Source organism: Dama dama, chromosome 19 (assembly GCF_033118175.1).
Source record: "Dama dama isolate Ldn47 chromosome 19, ASM3311817v1, whole genome shotgun sequence".
Classification (NCBI taxonomy): Eukaryota; Metazoa; Chordata; class Mammalia; order Artiodactyla; family Cervidae; genus Dama; species Dama dama.
The window spans coordinates 72,204,495-72,213,296 of record NC_083699.1 but is presented as its reverse complement, the minus strand read 5'-3'; positions in this window follow the sequence as shown (position 1 = coordinate 72,213,296).

Below are 8,802 nucleotides of genomic sequence, written 5' to 3'. Positions count from 1 at the left end.
CCACTGCACATAGCTGCAAAGCATGCAGGCACCCAGAGGACCAGGACACAGCTGGGCGGGACCAGCTGGGGAGGCAGCCCCTGAAGCCACAGCCCCATGCTTTTAGGAGGGACCTGGCCCACCACACTGCCAGCTCATCGGCCAAACCAAGGATCCAGCCAGGAGTCCCGGATGTGGGTCAGGAGCACTAACGCAGCCACTGTAGAATGGGACCCTGTCAGGTCACCAGCCTCCCAGAGCCCGGCCCTTTCGCCGCCGCATGGTGGATGGGAGAACCAGTCCCTGTGGGTCTGAGGGTCTGGCAGGCTATGAGGAGCTGCTCCCAGACACCAGCCCCCACACATTGCAGGCTCTGTGCCGGCAGGACCATAATTAGAAACAGATCCATGTGTGACTCAGAGGGAGCTGGCGCCACCCTCCCCCACCAGCTCACACAGGCCTTTTAACCAGGGTTCACTTCCTTTAAGCCCCCGCCTCTGTCTGGCTGACATGTGTAGGCCACACAGCTGATGTCACCCAGCAGGGATATTCTAGTAGACTCTGCTCCCATGCATGTCCACTCCAACTCTGGGAGAGAGGTCACCAAGTTCCTCATCCCTCCCAGGAGCACCTGGTTACATATGTACACATACATACATGAGCATACTTTCCTTTACATGTGTGCACACAAATATATACATATACACAGACATACTTACACACACATTCTCTTACATGTGCACATATAAACACATATACACATACACTTACAGGCATACACACATATGCCCTTACATGCATGCATGCACACATTCTCTTACATGTGTGTACACATATGCATGTATATACATATATTCTCTTACATGCATGTACACAAATGCATACATTTATATGCATTTCCTTGCATGTGTGCATGCAGATGCACATATGTGTGTGCTTACATGCATGCACACAGACACATTTACATACATGCACATGGGGGCATATACATATACACCTACACAGAGATGTATACACATGCACATATGTATGTATACATAAATATGCACACAGATATGCACAGGCACATATGCAAATATACGTGCACACAAACATATACATACCCATTTAATATGGATACACACATACATGTGCACTTATATGTGTGTACTACACATACGTATATGACTCAGACAGGCAAATATACCTACATACACACATACACAGCACATTCTACCTGCAGGGACATGGAGGTCCCTGCAGGGACATGGAATCCCAGCTCACGAAGTGACCACTCAGGACTCCCAAGGCCCTGCCCCAGCCTCTCCAGGGGCTCTGCTTTGGAAAAACACAGATCTGCCATGGGATGAGAGGGACACCCAGTTCCTCCTACCAGCCCATGATCCTCTCTCATACCCTGCTGGAAAACAACCTTCATTCTCACAGCAAATCAGCCCTGCTCTTTGGGTGTGCACCGTGGGAGGCATGTGTATCATGGGGGAGTTAGTGCACCATGGGGTATGTACACCACAGGGAGGTGTGCACATTGGTTGTGTGTACCATGGGGGTTGTGGGTACATGGGGTGTGTGTGTACCATGGGGTGTGTGCACCATGGAGGATATGTACCATAGAGGGTGTGTGCCCATGGGGTATGTGTGCACCATGAGGGTGTGTGCACCATGGGAGGGTGTGCACAGGGCGGGTGTGTACCATAGGTTATGTGGGTACATGGGGTGTGTGTATACCATGGGGGTGTGTGCACCATAAGTGTGTGTGCACCATGGGGGTGTGTGTCCATTGGGTATGTATGCACTGTGAGGGTGTGTCCACGTGGAGTGTGTGTGGACATGGGGGATGTGTGTGCCATGGGGATGTGTATGTACCATGGGATGTGTGTACCATGGGGTGTGTGCACCATGGGGGTGTATGTGCACCATGATGGTGTGTGCACATGGGGGAGGTGTGCACCACATGGTATATGCACCAAGGGGACTACCAGGATACATGCCACCTGCTCCCAGACCTGCCCCTCAGCCTGAACTCCTTCTGTACCCTATCCTTGTGTTACCTGCTCTTGTTCCCTGGAGGATGGTCCAGATGAACTGCCCTGGCCACACCCACCTGACCTCTGGCTTCCCAGCTCTAGAACCCACTACTATGTGAGTGGGGAGTAGCCATGAGCTTCTTTTTTTAACTAAGGTGTAATGACATAATTAACAATTAGTAATAGTTTCAGGAGTATAATGTAATGACTCAATAATTGTATACATTGCAGAATGATCATCACAGTAAACCCAGTGTACCTCCATTACTACACACACTCACAGATTTTTTCTTGTTATGAGAACTTTTCAAGATCCACTGTCTTAGCTACTTTCACATATGCAACATCTTTTTATTAAGTATATGACATGCCCATGATGTATTCATTTTATAACTGGAAGTTTGTGTCTTTTGACCCCATCATTTATTTTGCCCACTGCCTACCACCCACCTGAGGCAACCACCAACCTATTTTCTATATCCATAGTTCAGGGTTTTTGCCTGAATTTTTGGTTTGGTTTTGGTTTTTTTAAATTACACATATAAGTGAAATCATATAGCATTTGGTTTTCTCCATCTAACTTATCTCAGCAAAATGCCCTCTAGGTCCATCAGTATTGTCACAAATGGCAAGATTTCATTCTTTTTTTATGACTGAGTAATATTCTGTTGCATGCATATACCAATCATCTTCATTCTGTTGTATGCATATATCATGTCTTCTTTATTTCTATTCACCCACCAATGGACACTTAGGTTGCTTCTACATTCTGGCTATTGTGAATAAGGTTGCAATGAACATGGGGTGCATATGTCTTTTTGTGGTAATGTTAGTTTTTTGAGGAATCACCACACCATTCTCCATAGTGGCTGCACCAATTTACATTCCCACCAACAATGTAGAAAGGGTCCCTTCTCTCTCCATCCTCACCAGCACTTCTTGTTACTTGTCTTTTTGATGACGGCCATTCTGACGGGTGTGAGGTGATACCTCACTGTGGTTTTGACGTGCATTTTCCCGATGATGAGCAGGGCTGAGTACCCTTCATGCACCTGAGCCCGTCTGTGTGTCCTCTTTGGAAGGAACATGAGCTTCTCCCTAGACACTGGGAGCACATTCAGTGGACGCCAGGTGGACCAGTGGGATCCGCCAGTGGTCCAGTGGGATCAAAAAAGCAGCTAAACATTCGGGGCAGCTGCCAAGAGCCTGCAGCTTCGAAAGGACTGGGCAGACAGGCCCCAGGAAGTGTATTCATTTTGTACAAACTGCGGCTTGAACACACCCACCCATAGCCCACCATCCATGGGTGAGAACTACAGGAGCCCTGCTGGTCCTCACACGCCAGCGACAAGGACAGATGAGCTGGGGTGCGATCGGGTGGGGCTCTGAGGACCCCTTCCAGGCTCATCCGGGTCCTCGGCTGTATCCGGTTTGCTGTGGCTACAGGACTAGGTCTTCTGGCCGCTGTCAGCTGGGGCCGCCCTGAGCTCCTGCCACAAGTCCCTCTGTCTCTGCATCAGAGAGCTCCCTCAGGTCCAATCCCTCCAGGATTCCCTTGCCTGCCTCCATCCAGAGAAAACTCAGCTCCAGGAGGACCACCGGTAAGGTCAGGCCACCCGGACGGTCTCCCCATCCTAAGGTCAGCTGACTGGCAACCTCAGCTATACTGCAAACATGCCATGGTGCTCAGACCTGGCTCAGGGGTCATCTCAGAATCCTGTGCCAAGGGACAGAGCTGGACTCTGAGCTGAGCACCAAGATGGGCAGGTATCCTGGGCAGCAAGGTCAGGGTCCCGGAGGTGGGGAATGAGGGTGGGGTCAAAGGGGTGGGAATGAGCCAATGCAGCCACCACACCTCAGGCATGTAAAGCGATATCAGGGACAGCGGGATGGGGGAGGAGACGCAAAGGCCCAGTGATTTCGTCTTCATCACATCCAGACACAGGGGGCCTGTTCAGAAAACGTGGGCGTTTCCACAGTTACTCATAAACAGCCCAAATTCCTTCCTGATAAATTTGCTGTGATACACTCACCTGGATCCGACCACCTTCGGAACATTTTCTTAGAGTGACTAATGAAGCTAGCTGCCCAGGTTCTGGAAAGTGCGTCGTTACAAGAGCCGCTGTGGCCAAACTGGCTGGCCCAGGGAAGGGCTATGGCTGTGTCTCTCCCCAACAGGGTGATGTCCCCATCCAAGCCCCACAGGAGACTCTGGCCCCCAACCCTAGCGACTGAGATATGGGCACAGAGCAGAGAGTAAGAGGAGGGAGCCCTGTCGCTGGGTCTCTGCTGTGGGGGAGCCAGTGGGCTGGCCAGTCACCCTGTCTCTGGCACTTGCCCTGCCCAGGGCGCCTGGGCCAACGGCAGCTGGCTCAGAGCTGCACGCGCCTTCCAGCCCCACGTGGCGGGATGCCCAAGCTGGCGAGAGGCACATGTGAGCCCTGACATCCAGGACAGCCAAGGAGATGGCCACTGCCGGCCACCAGCACCACATCTGGAGCAGGGTCCAGAGTGCACAGTGGCCCCACCCAGGAAGGCTGGGCTGGTAGGTGCACCCTGACCTCCCGGGCAGGCGGATCTAACCCAAAAAGCGTCCAGGACTGACTGCTGAGGTTGGTGGAATTTCTCACTGGTGGTACGTGGTCTGGTGATGTCCTTTCACCTTCATGGCCATTTCCTTGTTCTCAGGTGGAGCCCTTCACGTGGGGACAGGAGAACCTCAACTGACAGCCAGGGTGCCTGCTCCGTCTCACTGACCACCTCCCAGGATGTGTCCGCCTGTTTCACAGGCGGGGAGACTGAGGCAATGTGGCACCTCGAAGTTGGCCTCAGGCTACACAACAGACGAGCAGGGCTCCAGGATCCTGGCTCCCCCTTAGTGCCATGTGTGGGCAGAGGTCTGCCCACCATGAAGTGTCCAGAGTCTGAGGCCCAGGAGGGCAGCCTGCAGGGCCAGGCTGAGTGGGTGGGACAGAGGGCATGAAGGTGGGGACCCCAGGGGCTTCATGTCAGAAACAGCTTTCCACATAGGCAAGCCTGACCCCCACCCTGGCAACCACTTGCTTGCACCAGCCACAGCTCAACCACTATGCTGATGGCTTGGCCACCATGGCAGGGGCCCTAGGAGGCCAAGGTCAGTCCTCAAGCCAGAAGGCAAGGCCAGGCTGTGGCCCGTCCTCCTGGAGGGAGTGACCCAGGCCCTTACCACTCCCTCAGGACCTGCCACTGCATCCCTCAGGCATCTGGGCCCTCCAAGGCCCCACCCTCCCTTCTGACCGCTGACCCAGAGGACCTTGTTCTTGGGCTAGACAACTTCCCCGAGACCCTTCCTGTGGGCCCGGCCTTGATGGGAGAGCTGGGTGGGCAGCGGGGGCTATTTGGGCCCCCATGTCTCCCAGGCAGCCATTCAGACCAGCAGGGAGAGAGGGCTCAGGAGGATCTGGGATCTGGAGGGACCAAGTGAGTCAGCACCTCCTCCAGGAAGACCACTTAGAATAGCGGAGCCAGGTCACCAAACAGTCCAAGAGAGAGGCAGACTAGCAGGGCCCAGGGACGGGGCAGGGTGGTGGGGTAACCAGATAAGGGGGCTCAGAGCTGATAGAGAGTGGGCTCCAGGAAGAGCCGGCCAAGGTGGGGCTTCACCACAGGCCAGGCTCAGATGCGGTCCTGTAGGCCAGGTGGGACACGGCAGCTATAGCCGGAGAAGCATCCTGGCAGGGCCTGCAGCCCGGCCAGAACTTTCAGACACTCAGCCACCTCCCCAAGTTTGGAAAGGTGCCCAAGCCTGGTCAGCTGCTTCTGCACCAGGTTCCCGGGTGGGTGAGGATCAGCCCTCTGCGAGAGGGTCGTCCACTCCTGCCAGATGGAAGCAGTGACTCCAGTACCCTTCCCACCTCTTCGGCTGTGTCCATGAACACATGGAGGACTAAGTATATGGAATAAGTGAGTGAAGGGAGGGGTTGTAGGGACGCAGCGCTGGTCTCTCTCAACCTCATCCACGTAACGAGGAAAGGCCTGCTCGATGGGGCTGACCATCCCCCAGGGCCCTGCAAGGGGAGGTCGGTGGCAGCTGCAGCCTGAGCCCCTCCTGGCCCGTGAGGCCCTGGTCTGAGGGAAACTCAATAGGGCTCGTGTGGCATTTCAGAAAAGCCCACACTTGCAATCACCCTGAGCCCTGGAACCAGGACTCTCTTGAAGTCCCTTCCAACTTGCAAATCCGTCCCAGTCACCGCCCACAGAGCCACCCACCCGCAATGTAGGTCTGCAGGAATTCACAACTCGGCTCCTTCATTCTGTGTCTTAAGGCTGTTAATCCTCAGACAAGCTGGTTCTGTTTAGGGCTTGATTTGTCAGACAATTGAGAATTTTCTTCCTGCCAGAAAGGGGTTCCATCAAAGGGCAGGGACCCTTCTCTGTGGCTGATGTCTACTCCTGAGAGTCAGACATGGACAAGGGAGGGGCCAGAAGGCCTCCAGAGTGGACTCACACCAAGGGAGGGGTCTACAAGCACCAGGAGGACACCCATCCCCGGGAAACCCGCAGGGCCCCAGGTTGGTGCTGTTACACCACCACCCTTCCTAATTTCTCAGAGCGGCAGCACACGTGGGGGTGGGCTTGAGTCCCTGAGTCCTGACTCCGTGGGGTGGGAGGGCTGGGGGTGCTGTGAAGTGGGTGCCCCTCCAGGGGGACCCTGAGGTCCCTTCCAGGCAGGGGATGCTCCACTTATGATTCTCAGGCTGCGCTCTGTGCCCAGGGGGCCCTTCTGCCTCCTGAGCCTCCCTGTGTTGGTAGTAGACGTCTAAGCAGCAGCAGCCTGACTGACTCAGGGTCCAGGCTCTGGGTCTAAGTATCCCCAGGTCAGCTGTGGCCCCAGACCTCACACTCCAGCTCTGGGGAGGACCCAGGCCCCCTCCCAAGCCCTGTGGTGTCCCCTCCCCTCTACCCACAGCATCTGCTTCTGCATGCTCCCTCCAGCCCAGGGGCACCAGGACACAGTGGGGCGGGAGGAGCGGGGAGTGAGCGGGCACCATGGAGGGGGCTGCCGTCCAGGTAAGGTGCTGACCCCACAGCAGATGCAGCAGAGGAACAGCGGGAGGAGCAGAGTGAGCCTGGGCAGGAAGCAGTCACCATGCCAGCAGGAGAATGGGGAACACATGGGAGGAGCCCTCCCAGGCTCGCTGCCAGTGTGAGTGCCATTTCTAACAATGTGAGAACAGGGCTCGTCAGGACAGATGCTGGGTGTTGCTAGAAGCGCTCTTAGTTTCTCTCCTCCTCTTCATATGGGACTCTCAGATGTGTTTCCTGGGTTCCGCTGGACTGTTTTCCCAGGACTGTGCCAACCAGCACACAATGTGCACCCAGTGGTGTGGACACCCACCCAGTGACCTGGGGAAGACACCTGAGGGGCCAAGCCACAGACCAGCACTGTCCTGACCCTGGTACCCTGCAGAGTCCCTTACATGTGTGGGATGGCTCCCGGCCAAGAGTGCTAGGAAGAGCCCCGAGACAGAGGAGAAGCCACAGCTCAGGTGACCCCGAGGCCTGGTCAGCATCACAAGGCACAGCTGGGACTCTGCAGTCATGCCCATTGTAACGGGTCACTTGTGTGCCTTGACCCCAGTGTCCTGACCACCATCATCATGGACCAGCCAGAGGCACTGATCTCCCAGATGGACGGGCCAGCACAGGACTGCTCATCGTCTCAGGAAGAGAGACGGGCCCAGCCACACAGGGAAGTCAGGCTCAGACATACCAGCACCAAAGTGGAAAACAGACAAATGAAAGGTAAATCACCAAGACAAAAAGCTGATTGCCTGAAAAGATCAATACATTTGAGAAAACTCTACCTATACTGATTTTTAAAAAGAGGGACATCACAAATTATCAACATCAGAATGAAAGAGACGACACCACTAGAGATCCAAAAGACATTAGACAGACAATAAGGAACAAGAAAGAAACGTGATGATGAGAGACTAGAGAAGCATTGGCAGAGTTCCACCAAGCTGTCAACACAATAGGAATCACACTCAGAAGACCCTGGGCTTACAGGTTTCAGATTTGTTTTACCCCTGGTTCTTAAGCAATAATGTGGAGAGTTCTCTCTCTACTTCAGTTTCAAAAAAAAAAAAGAAGAAAAAATAACAATGACCATCATTATGCCATTTAATTTATACAATTTATATGAAACAAATTCATTGACAGACACAAATTTTTCTAAACTAACTCAAGAAGAAATAGTCCTATATTTATTAAGGAAATTGAATTCTCTATCTGAGAGGGAGTCACTGAAGAATTCTATCAACCATTTAAGAAAGAAGCAGCATCAATCCTATATAAACTCTTCCAAAATACAGAGGAAAGGGAACACTTCACAACTCATTTTATGAGACCAGGATTACCCTGATACCAAAACCAGACAAAGGTATTAAAAGGAAAGCATAGAGCAACATCTCTGATGAATATAGAATATAGAACCTTAGAAATTGAACGTACCAATTTCCAAAACCATGACCAAGTGGGTTTATCCCCAAAATGCAATTTTGAGTTAAGATTTTTAAAAATCAGACAATATAACAGAATACTGGTGATGCACATATTTGATCTCTTCAATAAACACAGAAAATATATTTGGCAAAATATGATACTTGTTTATGAAAACACTCTAAGAAAACTGGGAACTGAAGGAAACTTTGGCTCAAACGGTAAGGAATCCGCCTGCAATGCAGGAGTCCCAGTTCAACCCCTGGGTCAGGAAGATCCCCTGGAGAAGGAATGCTGGCTACCCACTCCAGTATGG